Source organism: Triturus cristatus, chromosome 6, assembly GCF_964204655.1.
Source record: "Triturus cristatus chromosome 6, aTriCri1.1, whole genome shotgun sequence".
Classification (NCBI taxonomy): Eukaryota; Metazoa; Chordata; class Amphibia; order Caudata; family Salamandridae; genus Triturus; species Triturus cristatus.
This window is the reverse complement of record NC_140589.1, coordinates 799,540,085-799,553,782: the sequence shown is the minus strand read 5'-3', so window position 1 is coordinate 799,553,782 and position 13,698 is coordinate 799,540,085.

The window sequence follows — 13,698 nt, the reverse complement described above, 5'->3', positions numbered from 1 at the left end:
ATTACTCTGGCTGGCCCTCCACGGGCCAACATTTGAAAGTGGGGTTTGCATGGGCCTGTACTGCTCCAGATGCAACACTCCTATGAATGTGCATTAAATTCTGAATCACACAGATGTGTCGTCTCTATGGTCTTTCAAGTGTGGTAGTATGAATGAATGTAGGGTCAGTGAATTCCCCGTACGTTCATGTGGCTCATGTCGTTGGACTTGGGTCGCAGGGTGACACATTGCCGATTGTCGTCCAGGTGGTGCCGACGCAACAACAGCGACACACGCATTTGTTACTTCCTTGTCCAGCCTCGTATGGAACCACGGCCAGTGCCCCGGGGTCATTGTTCAGACCCTTCTGCTGGGCCACTACGGGGGGGGCAACAAAGCCACGTGCCAGGACTCCCATGTAGTGATCTGCTACTCACAGGTCTAGTTGTCAGCATGCCACAGCCACTCCCTCAGAGTTAGTTTACACCAACACCACACCCATCCAGCACACGCGTCACAGCACATGTGACCCTGCCAATAAATAGGGCTTGGCGCATGTGCACGACGCCATTTCCAACCTCTCCCAGGGTGTATCCGTGTGATGTGCATGTAGGCATGGGGGCCCAGGGACCTGCGACATCACATTCTGCAGGCCCGGATGTGACATGATGGCCTCTGCACCACTATATCCAAATCATAGAGGGTCCATGACTAGCGGGGCACAGACTTGGTGGCACCGGATACACTGCGGCCGGTACAGGCACACCGCCACAGGACGGTTACTTTTGATGCACTGAGGTAGGGGACCTTAAGTACTGAGCGGGTGTGCAGCCTGCGATGATAGCCCATCGCGGTGGTCCAGACGGCTCAGGTTTTGTGTGCCCTGCTGTACCGCAGTGTAGGCCTGAGCCAGCGGGCAGCACGGGCCTACCGCCACGTGGCGTCACCTCCTGGATCACAGAGTTAGTGGCACCTTTGAGGCTGAGCGGGTGTGCAGCCTGTGATGATGCCGGGTGCACTGGTATGTCCTCTGCCATGGTGTAATCAAGACCCAGCACCAAATTTGAGACCTGGTGGCCTGCGGAGCAGGGCTGCATGATGTGGAGAGTGCCATGCCTGCGGGCCCCGGGCTTGTGGCTTGCAGCGGCACGTTGTGGGACCTCTTTTCTACACACTGGTGGCGGAAGGTGAGCAGTGAGGCCTGCGTGCGCAGGGGCAGGCATGCACGGCTGGGCGGCGGGAGGGGCTGGGGGCATCTGCCTGGGTGCGCAGGGGCAGGCATGCACCGCTGGGCAGCGGGAGGGGCTGGGACGCAGCTGCCTGGATGCGCAGGGGCGGACAGGCGATGATGTCACGTGCAATTGTATGTACTTTGCCATTCAGGTATCTGGACTCTGTTTCAGATGACGGGTCTGTCTCAGATGTGGGACCTGGTGAACTGCACTACATACTGGCACATGGTTGGAGACACACCGGTGGCAGCAGGTGAGCAATGTGGCCAGTGTACGCAGTGTCGGCACTCTCTCTCCCTGTCCCTCTCTTCTTTTCTCTATCTCTCTCTCCCCCTCTCTGTCCGTCTATCTCTCTCTCCCCCTCTCTCTCCTTTCTTCTCTCTCTCCCCTCTCTGTCCGTCTATCTCTCTCTCCCCCTCTCTCTCTGTCTGTCTCTCTCTCCCCCTCTCTGTCGTCTATCTCTCTCTCCCCCTCTCTGTCCGTCTGTCTCTCTCTCCCCCTCTCTGTCCATCTATCTCTCGCTCCACCTCTCTGTCTGTCTATTTCTCTCTCTGCCTCTCTGTACCTCTATCTCTCTCTTTCTTTCTTGCTCTCTCTCTCCTTCGCTCTCTCTCTGTCCCTTGATGTGTGCAGGACACACCTTCTCATCGCGATTTTTGTCTTGCAGGCTGTGACCTACGGATTGTCCCGAAGGGAGCCTCCATGTGTCTTCATTTCTGTTCGGTGTTTATTTTAATACATTTTCATTTGTTGCTTTGAAGGTGAATGTATGATGCTCATTTTTGTGACAACACATGCATGTCACCAGATGTGATTGTGCGACATCATGCGGGTTATTTGGTACATGATTCTGTGTAGTTGATGTGGCATGTCTTTGGCCGGGGGAGGGGTGCCGGAGAGGGGTGTCCTGGGGTGGTGGCGGTGGATGTTGTGGTTCTTCAGGTGTGGCTCTGGGCTGGGGTCTCTTTTCTGGTGCAGGTTGTAGTCCGACATTGCACCAGGTCGGAGCAGGTGTTCGTTTCCTGGTGCTAATGCGCCTTATCGCCTGTTTTGTGATCTTATCGCAGATCAGGCTGGTCGTTGAGAATGTTGGGGTGTGGTGTTGTCGCAGCTTTTTGCACGGGAACGCCTACTCAGCATCTCATTAGCGATAGTTGCCGGGGTCATCTGTGGCGATGTTTTTTGCAGCTGCTATCGCCGGAAAACTGGTGATATGGGCTGCTAGCGCCAGCTTGTGAATGGGGCGGTAAATTTATCGCGACTTTGACTGCGTTAAAGTGCCGTAAACTCGGCGATAGCTCCTTGAGAATATGGCCCTATGTTGTCTAAATTCACTGTACTCTAGAGCACACAAACGAAAGCAGAGACAGTGTAAGAGCTGGCTTATTAGACAGCGATGGAGTGAAAAATGCAGAAGTATCTATTAAGAATTTCCGTAAACAGTAAAAAAAATGCTTTAACAAGATATGGCCTGAGCTATATTTGAGCCTGTGATCAGGAAATGTGTATGTGTAGGAAGTGCAAATCTACCCACTATGTATAAATTGTTAAAATGATTGCATGAGAATATATTACCAGACCATTGCCTTAATGAGGATTTAATTTCCAAATTAACTTTTAAAAGTCTCAGGTGATTTTAATGCTTGTATATGCTAGTATTCATATTAATAATGATCTTCAGACCAAGGATGAGGTTGCCTAAATCTTCTGGTTACATTTTTTACTTCCTGCTCCACCTATCAGAATGATAATTTGGTATTTCAAGTGAAATCTGTTGCCCTGTACATTAAAAGGACGTGAGTGCGGTGGCATCAAGCCAATATACTAAATCTCATTTACATTAAACCATAACTAATAAAGAGGAATATTAATTGTGTGTACATTTCAGTGACCATTTTGCTTGATGTGAGTTGTTTGGTTGATCTTGTAACTCACAAGCCCCTTGCGCCTCCTTGCGCCGCCATTGCGTCACTTTTTTTGACGCAATGGCGGCACAAACAATGCGGCCTATTTACAACGTGACGCATCTAGGGAGATGCGTCACGTTGTAAAGCCCTGCGTCACATTATACCTGCGTCAGGTATAATATATGCAGGGTGGGCGTTACCACGCAGGAAGGCCTCGTAAAAGTGACGCATTGAAATCTACAAGATTTCACTGCGTTACATTTAGGATACCACTGCGTCAAAACCTTACGCCTGCTTAAAGCAGGTGTAAGAAGTGACGCAGTACAGTAAGCATAGGCCTCAAAATACATTGCTGGAGTTGCGTCGTGCTTGCGACACAACTCCAGCAATAAGTGACTTTTGAGCCAACAGATGCGTCAGAATTTCTGACGCATCTGTTAATCCTTGCGTCATGGAGCACTGTATTGTAAATACAGCGCATCCATGGAGGCACAAGGACATTTGATTGTGGCGCAAGGAAACTGACGCATCTATGCAGATACGTCAGTTCCTTGTAAATCTGCCCCTTTGAATTATGCAGGACTTCGACAACATGGATGTGAATCATAACGGTTTTCTTAAATTCTTACAAGGCATGACAATTTTGTAAATAATGTCAAATGTTGAAAAGAGCCCTGGTGGTAACTTACAACAGAGCAGCAGGGGGCTGATGGTAGTCCCACAGGCCGCGTACATAGCACCCTGCAGTGTTTGTGGAGGAGGGACTAAACAGCTAGGCACCAAACTTGGCAGCATAGAATAAGGCATCCACATGGGGCCCATTGGGAGCTCCCTGAACACATGGATCATGGAACGGCACCCAAGTCAAGTAGTTGCACGGAGTGTAAAGGAACCCAAATCTGAGAGACACGATGGGTCCCCTGCCTAAAACCTCCCAAATGTTGATGGGCCTGACTGCTTGTGCTGCCAAAGATAGCGGTCCATCAGGGCAAGCAGGTAAGGACTCTTTCTACCATCTGCATGTGCTATGCTGTCGGGCAGAGAGGAGTGGAATGAGCACCAAGGGCACTGGTGAGTGACTGGTCACCCTCAGCACCTGCGGCCCATTTCCTGCAAACAACTGGGGCACCAAGGGCCCCTCAGTGCAATCCAAGAAGGAGTGATACCATGCCCTGATGGGAGGCACAGAAGGAACCACTGTCGAGAACCCCGAATCCCAAACATGCACAGAGGTGATGACACCTCAGTAATAAAACAGGCCATCCAGGATTCCAAATCTGGGGAAATTTGAGAGGTGGGTGTGGACGTGGCCCTTCTGTGACAGGACCTCCGAATGCAGGGCAATGGAGGCAGAGAGCAGAATCTCTGTGCTTGAAGTCATGGTGTGAGAACTCACAACCGAGGTTTCTCACCTGACTAAAATATCTAAAACTCTCCCGACTGAGCAGAAGACCCCAGAGCCAGGGCTCATCACAACAAGCCTGGAGAGGCTGAGGGCGCATCACCAGAAACATTCCTGGAGCAAGAGATCCAATAATAGATGGACACTGATCCCCTATCGCCCTGCTTTATTTACAGGAGAGCAGACAGGTCACTGGCACAGAAGCCTTCACCTGGAGTCCCACACCACCACATGATACCCACATTCTTAAATTATAAAGACAGAAACGCTATCCTGATTGGTGTTTCTATCTGGACATATCAATATGACCCTTAGGGAGCTTATACTCACCTTACCACATGGGGTGACGATCATTGGGAGAGACTTTAACAATATCATGACTGACCTTGACTCCCAGAGACTTCCTTGGGCACCACAAAGGATGGGGAGGAGACTTGAGGATTGGGCAAATGGCTTAGGACTTAATGATATCTGGAGTATTTGGAATCCAGAGACTCAGGGATACACGCATGAATCAGCGACCCACGGCTCACTGTCTCGCATTGACATCTACTGCTTCTGGCCCCGAACTCATGTACACCACTGCTTCCTGTATTCTGCCACAAGGGATTTCTAACCATGCCTCTGTGACTGCCCAGTTTGGTGCTTTTCCTGCCAGCGACAGACCCATGTGGGACTTAAAACATGGTTACTGACACACCATCAGCCCCCCTATACCTGATCGACGAGTCCTAGAAATTAAGAAAAGATCTGTTTGGTTGATTCTCCCAGTGTGCTATGGGAGGCCTGTAAGATGACCATGAGGGAAATTGAAAAATCATATATTCAAGCAGGGAACGTGAGGGCATGGCTCAGATCGTCGACCTAGAAGCATTAAAACTGACCCTAGAACCGAGTTTACAGGCCACCAGACAGAGATGGTACAGTGCCACTTCATGCTGAACAGGGCCTTGCTAATACAGCTCTGCTTGGAGGAGGCCTACCACTGCTGGGTGGCCTTCACCAGGCAAGTCTACAAATGGGGAGATAAATTGGGCAAACTTCTTTATTGACTTGCTACTAAAGACATAGAATCCAGGCTGGTGCATATCATTGTTGATGAGGTTCTGATAGTAGGGGAGACATCCTCCAAGATTGCCTTCACCTTTGTGCAATATAATGAGGCCCTATATGCAGAACATACTCGTCTGGGGTGTGAGAGTGAATCCCCTTTATTTGCGGACATACCGATGTCCCGGTCAACCATGACACAATGAGGCGAGCTGGAACAACCGATCACAATGGAAGAAGTGGACAAAGCCCTCTCTGACCTTAACCAAGGTAAGACTGCCCCAGATGGATAACCGATAGAATACTGCCATATACTCCACTGGGTGAATCCCACACTCATCCTAGATATATTCACAGAGGCAATAAACAAGGGACGCTTCCCACGGGAGACAGACCTGACCAAGATTGTTTTCCTGCCGAAACTGGGCCGTCTCCCACATAATTGTGCCTCCTACCTCACAATTTCTCTTATACACATGGAGGACAAACTCTATGATAAACTGTTAGCTAACCACCTCTTGCGTGTTCTGACCCACCTGGTCCACCTAGATCAATGTGGTTTCATCCCACACCACAGCATGAGGCAGTCATCACAAGGGTTCACCTGGTGCTTGCTCAGTGATATTCCTAAATAGCTCTGCAACACTTATGTTTATATATTTGGAGAAAGCATTTGACACCCTGAACTGGTCATTATTAGGCGAGGTGTTGCTCAGACTGGGATTCAACCCATGTTACCGGTCATAAATTCGGGTTCTTTATGCCACACCCAGGTGAGGGTGAATGGAAAACTGTCCTCTAAATTTCAAATTCAAAAGGGTACCCGACAGGGGTGCCCAGTTTCCCCCCTTCTGTTTGCACTGGCCATGGAGCAGCTAGCAGCACGGGTGCAATGTAATGCACATGTCTGTGGTTTTGATTGGAGACTGGTGATGGAAGACAGGATTGCCCTTTATGCGGACAAAGTCCTGTTGTTCTTATCCCAACCCGCTGTGACGGGCCCATGCCTAATTCAAACTTTGGACATTTTCATCTCGGCCTCTGTGTTTATTTCGCTACGTCCCTCCTGGTCCCCCTGTGAGGTGATAGCCAGGATGAGACCTGGCATCTGGCACCCTTAAATTCCTAAATGATGCCTCATCTTATACTTGGGGGTGCACATGTCTTGGTAAACTGAGCTAACCTGGACCCTGGACCCTACATCTCCACCCCCTTCTCCATAGAGCCCACAAGGACATGGTCCACTGGAGCAGGCTACCCTGTAGTCTTCTAGGCAAGACTGTCCTGTTCAAAAAGATTATACTTCTCCGGATGCTTTACTTGTTTCAAAATTTCCTCCTTCATATCTTGCAAACATGGTTCCACACTCTGGCGACAATAATACGTCAGCTCTTGGGGGTAAATAAGCCTCCTAAACTCGCCTTCGGCAGATATCTTCATGCTACATACAATAGTGGCACACTCACCTACAGACCACCTGGCCCCTGACTGCCCTTTTCATCCACTTAATCGCCCCCCTGGCTCTCACATTCACTGATTACATAATACTCGGCGACCTCAACTTCCACCTGGACAACCCCAATGACCAGAATACTACATCCCTTCTGGTGACCTTCGCCAACATAGGAATCAAGCAGTTAGTCACCGCTCCAACACACACCCAACCCAGGCTTCTCCGCCAGCGAAAACGTCACTTACAGCCACACCACCGAACTCTTCTGGACAAACCACCACTGCGCACACTTCACCTTCACCAAATCCATCATACACCATCACTGCCCCCTCTCAAGAGCATGAAGAGCATCCACCCTGGAACCCCCTTGGACCCATGTCCGCATCACATCTTCCACAGAGCAGCCACCACCATCGCCCCTGAGATCAGCCGCACTATCAACTGTTCTATCGAGACTTCCCCCTTCCCCGATGACTGGAACACGCTGAGATCAACTCTCTGCTAAAGAAAGCATTCGCTGACCCGCCAGACCTCAAGAACTTCAGACCCAACTCCCAGCTCCATTTCCCAGCAACGGTAATTAAGAAAGCCATCAACACCCAACTCTCCGAGTTCATTGAAGTAAACCACGCCCTGGACATCTCTCGATCCAGCTTTAAGAGCAAACACAGCACCGAGACTGCACTCCTCGCTGGCACCGATGATATCCGGTCCCTCCTCGACCGAGGCAAAACCGCAGCCCTCATCCTCCTGGGCCTCTTAGCTGCCTTCGACACCGTCTCCCACTGCACCCTAATCAAGAGACTCCACGAAGCTGGTATCCGTGACAAGGCAATAGACTGGATCCACTCCTTCCTCACCGGATGAACACAACGAGTCAGACTACCTCTGTTCCTCTCCAAACTCACAGAGATTAGCTGGGAGCCCCCTAGGGTTCCACCCGGAGCCCCACCCTCTTCAACGTCTACCTGGCCCACCTCGCGACTATCGCCAGGAACTATGGACTCAACATTGTCTCCTATGCCGACAATACCCAAATCAATGGGCAGAATGATGACCTTTCTAATGAGCTGTCATAAGCTGAGGTCGTCAAAGGTGGGCAGCCTAGCACAACATTTATGGACCAACCTGAATACAAAATGATGGCAAGCGGGCTACCGCTATTTGTCCTGCGGGCTCAATACCCTCGGCCTGAGTGAAGTCTGGGACCTACATGTAAGCCAAAATGAGTTCAAGAGGCTAGCAAAAATTAGTGCGAAAAAGCTTTCCTCAGCAGAAGACAGGGCAAGCCTCGCAGCTAGAAGCCATGGTTGGATGTCCCTCAAGACGTATGATCAGCTGAAATGTCAGAGCTACTTAAGCTTCACCTTCAGTGCACGCACCAAGCTCCGCTTTTTAAAATTGAGAATGGGGGTGAATTGTCATCTTCCCAAATGGAAAAGAGACCGGGTCCTGGAATCATGTCGGCTTTGAGGCCATCCTAGGGAAAACCTAATGCATGTACTGTGTCTGTGTCCTAACCTCTTGAAGGAAAGAAGGGCTCTTCTATGGAGGGGCTGGAATGACAAGGAGGTCAGATCATGTAGAGGTGCAGTATTGGCCTGGTTTGATCCCCGAAACACCAACTTAAATTGTGCACTGGTTAGGTTGATGGACTGTGCCGCAAAAAAAAACTAGCAGTGGGGAACTGCTAACATTTCTTCGGCATGAGACTCAGACCCCTGGCTCATCGCAATAGCCATTGAACAACTCTTCTTGCAGGGCAGTCAGGCACACTCATAGTTGTCGGAAACACCAAAACAAATCGTCTATCGGAAGTGGAACGGCTAATGGGCTAGCTAAATCTGGGACTCAAAAGCTACCACAATTAGGTCTACAGTTTTTCCTTAGGGGAACACCATTACAGGATTTTTGGACAGTGCACTTATAAGAGAGTTTTCCAATTGGGATGTTGGGTGCTTTCATTTATAGGAACCGGGGTTCCTTTTAAAAACGTTAAACAAATATAAAAAGTGCTATATTTTTATTTGCTGTATATTGCAAAGGTTTTATCAAAACATGCAATAAAGTTTCTTTCTTTCTTTCTATGCCGACGATACCCAACTGATCCTCTCCCTCACTAATAAATCAACAAGCGCCAGAAACAACTTCCACAGAGAAATTATTACCGTCGCCACCTGAATGAAGAGCAGTTGCCTCAAACTGAATTCAGACAAGACCGAAGTCCTCATCCTAGGACTCTCACCCTCAGCTTGGAACGACTCATGACGGCCGTCCAACTGGGAACACCGCCCACCCCACAGACCATGCACGAGATCTCAGCATCATACTGGACACCTCGCTCACACTGAACCATCAGATCAATGCAGTCGTCTCATCATGCTTCCACATGCTCTGCTTGCTTCAAAAGACATTCCGATGGATCCCCACTGAATCAAGAAAAACAGTCACCCACGCACTCATCAGCAGCAGACTCAAGTACAGCAATGCACTCCATGCCGGCGTCACCCAGAAACTCCTAAGAAAACTTTAGAACATTAAAACTGCCTCAGCCAGACTTGTCCTCGACAACCCTCGCCACAGCTACATCTCCAAACACTTGCGAGAACTTCACTGGCTCCCAGTCAACAAAAGGATCATCTTCAAGCTCCTCATACATGCCTACAAAGCCCTCCATGATGCAGGACCAGCATACCTGAACCACCGCCTCTCATTCCACAGCCCCAGCAGACACCTCCGCTATGCCCAGCTGGCCCTGCCCACCACCCCTCGGATCCACAAGACTAAAAGTGGAAAATATCCTTCTCCTACCTCACAGCCAAGACTTGGAACACTCTTCCGACTCACCTCAGACAATCCCTGTCGGTGACCCAATTCACGAAGAACCTCAAGACCTGGCTCTTCGACTGAACACCATAGGGCAGACAGATCCCAGTGCCTTGAGACCCTGACGGGTGAGTAGCCATGCTTACAAACCCTGATTCATTGATTGATTGATAGTGGGCTCGCCATGGTAGAATTCCACCTGTTTCACTGGGCAGTGCAATCTCTAGTAGTGAATGACTGACTAGATGAGGATGAGAAGATCCAGTGTACCAGGGAGAAAAAACCTGCGGGCATATAAAAGTGGTTCTCAGTTCCCACTCGGCATTACCATCCGGTCCACTCTGTATGCCGGCTCCGACCTGTCAGAGTACACCCAGTCGTTGACCAGCTGCAGCTGGGAGGCCCAATAGTATAGTTGCACGTCTGGGAGGGCCAGCTCCCCATCGTACAGCCCCTCGTGAGTTTGCGCAATGCTATCCGGAGGTTGCCATCATCCCAGAGTAGCGTCCGCACCATCTGTGCTATCCGTTTAAAGACCTCTGGCAGAATTGGGTACGGCGTGTTTTGTAATATGTAAAGGAGGCGAGGCAGTGCGAGCATCTTGAACATTGCAACACGTTCCGCGAGGGAGAGAGGCAACTTACGCCAGTGGCCCACATCCGTCGTGTCAACTGGGGCTCCAGGTGTTTGGAGAGGAACTACGCCTTGTCTCTGGTAATGTACACCCCCAGATACTTGAAGCCTTCTGCCGCCAGCACCACAGGGCACCTGGTCGGTATCCGTGGAGGAGGACCCGAGAGCGGGAAGATTACTGATTTCGCCCAGTTTATTTTGTATCCCGAGTAGCTGCCGAAGAGCTCAAAGAGGTGGAGTGCCTGCGCCATCGACTGGTAGCGCCTAGCCATATATAACACGATGTCGTCTGCATATAAGCTAATGCGCTCTTCCCAGTCATCATTCAGTGCCAAGCCCCAGAACGACCTGTCCCTCCTAAACCAAAGAGCCAGCGGCTCCAGAGCCAAGGCGAACAGGAGGGGGGACAGGGGGAACCCCTGCCTCGTGCCCCGTCGGAGTGAGAAGGCTCTGGACACATTCCCATTAACTAGCACTCGCGCCAACGGCTGCTCATACAGAAGGCGCACCCAACTGTAAAAAATTGGACCAAAACCCAAGCGCTGCAGGACCATGAAGAGGTACGGCCATTCAATACTGTCGAAAGCCATTGAGGCGTCCAGCGCCATCAACGCAGTCTGCGTGTCTCCCACACCCTCCGTCATGTGGAGCACGCCAAAGAGGCGACATAGATTGTGCTGGGTGCTCCTGCGCGGCATGAAGCCCGACCGGTCAATATGCACGAGATCAGACAGGACCGAAAGCAGCCGGTCTGCCAGGACCTTGGCCAATACCTTCGCTTCGGCGTTGATGAGCGAGATCGGTCGATATGAGGAGCATTGATCGTCCGGTTTGTCATCTTTGTGAATGACCATGATCGTGGCCTCTCTAATCCAAAGAGCCGGCGGCTCCAGAGCCAAGGCAAACAGGAGGGGGGACAGGGGGAACCCCTGCCTCATGCCCCATCGGAGTGAGAAGGCTCTGGACACAGTCCCGTTAACTCGCACTCGTGCCAACTGCTGCTCATACAGGAGGCGCACCCAACTGCAAAAAATTGGACCAAAACCCAAGCGCTGCAGGACCATGAAGAGGTACGGCCATTCAATACTTCCGCAAGCCATTGAGGCATCCAGCGCCATCAACGCAGTCTGCGTGTCTCCCACACCCTCCATCATGTAGGAGCAAGCCAAAGAGGCGACATAGATTGTGCCGGGTGCTCCTGCGCGGCATGAAGCCCGACTGGTCAATATGCACGAGATTAGACAGGACCGGAAGCAGCCGGTCTGCCAGGACCTTGGCCAATACCTTCACTTCGGCGTTGATGAGCGAGATCGGTCGATATGAGGAGCATTGATCGTCCGGTTTGTCATCTTTGTGAATGATCATGATCGTGGCCTCTCTCTGGTCAGGCGTTAGTATTCCCACCTGTCGCGCTTCTGAGTGCATTTGTAAGAGGGGGCCCGTGATAATACACGCCTGCTTCTTAAAGATCTCTATTGGTAGCCTGTTCGGTCCCTGTGCTTTTCCAGACTACAGGAGATTAAGCGCTTCCCCTATTTCCTTCCTGGTCAAATCCTCCTCCAGACTGTCCCTCTGCGCCTGAGACAGTGTGGGCAATGCAAAGTCTCTGAGAAATTCCTCCCAATCCTGTTCCGTCCTAGTACAGACTGGGGTATAGACCTCTTCAAAGTATGACGCAAACACCTCCGTCCACCTATGTCCACGCTAGTAGACACTGGGGTGCCCGACGCGTCTCGCACCGCAGCCACCCAGGAACGCTCCCTGTCCCTGCACTCCAGCCATGCCAGGAGCTTCAGGGCTTTATCCCCAACATCATAAATCCGGTGTTGCGTAGCCAGGGCATAGGCACGCACCTCACCCTCCGCTAGGGCCCTAAGCTCCTTTTGTTTAAGTGCCAGTTTGTGGTGATGGTCAATGACAGACGCAGCATCAGCGCTACTTTCCAAATCTTCTATCTCACTTTCTAGCTTCCTAATCTGTATGGATTCCTCCTTCTTCTTGGTCCCAATCAAGGCATGTGCCTGACCTCTCAAGACGGTCTTGTACGTTTCCCTGAGTTTATCCCCAATCTTGTCATCTCGTAGGTACCACGGGTCTATCCGCGGGAACGCCGCCTTGTTGATAACCGGACCCTAACGCTCACTGGGGAGTGGTCCGAGAGACCCTGGGCCAGTATGTGGGGTTCAGAGTATTCACCCAACTGGTCGATGCGTGCCAGCAGGTGGTCCAATCTGGAGATGGGCCCATGCCTGGCCGAGTAAAACGTGTATTGTCTATGGGAGGGATAGTGCATCCGCCACACGTCTCCACGTCCCAGGGCCTCTATGTATCCCTGCAGGCCCTTCTACCCCCTGTGTCCTTGCCCCCCACCCGATCTATCCAAATCGGCATTCATGACAGCATTCATGTCTCCTCCCACCAAGAGGGTCCCCGAGGGGAGGCCAGCTATGAAGGAGCCCAGCCATGAAGGAGCCCAGCCGTACGTAGGTCGTGGAGTGGGGGCAGGGAAAGAGTTGCGTCCTTGTCCTTCGCCCCTCCAGTGAGCAAGACCAACTGGCCATCCGCCCTTCCAGCCCAAAGTCAAAGTTCAATCAGGGCCATTGATCATGCACAGTAGTATCTGCTATATATCAGAGTCATTCCGCCGTCCTTCGTTCGCCATCACTGGAGGTTCGCTCGGCCTCCAGAGCCACCTCACGATCTCCGCGACTCATCTGCCCATCTTGCCGTCTCCCCTGCCGACCAACAGTGCGCCAGCCCTCCAACCAGTCACCAGCATCCGCCAGTGTGTCGAAAAAGTAGGCCTTTTCTCCATCCAGGATTTTGAGTCGTGCAGGGAACAGCATCATGTACTTCACCCCTTTGTCACGAAGTGCCTTCTTCACCCCATCAAAGGAGCGCCGCTATCGCTGCACCTGAAGTGTGAAGTCCGGGAAGAAGCGGATGGTGGCGTTGTCTCTGTGGAGGTCCCCATGCATCCCGGTCCCTGAAATTAAGGAGGCGGGCGATGATCGTTTGCGGGGGAGCCCCAGGCTTTGGCTTGCCTCCCAAGGTTCTGTGTGCCCGCTCAACGGAGAAAAAATTTGAGATGCGTTTCGGTTTCAGGTGATTCAAAATGAGGTCCTCCACAAACCAGTCCGTCGAGGGCCCATCCAGACCCTCCGGCACCCCCACTATGCGGATTTTATTCCGCCGAGCCCTTCCTTCCTGGTCCTC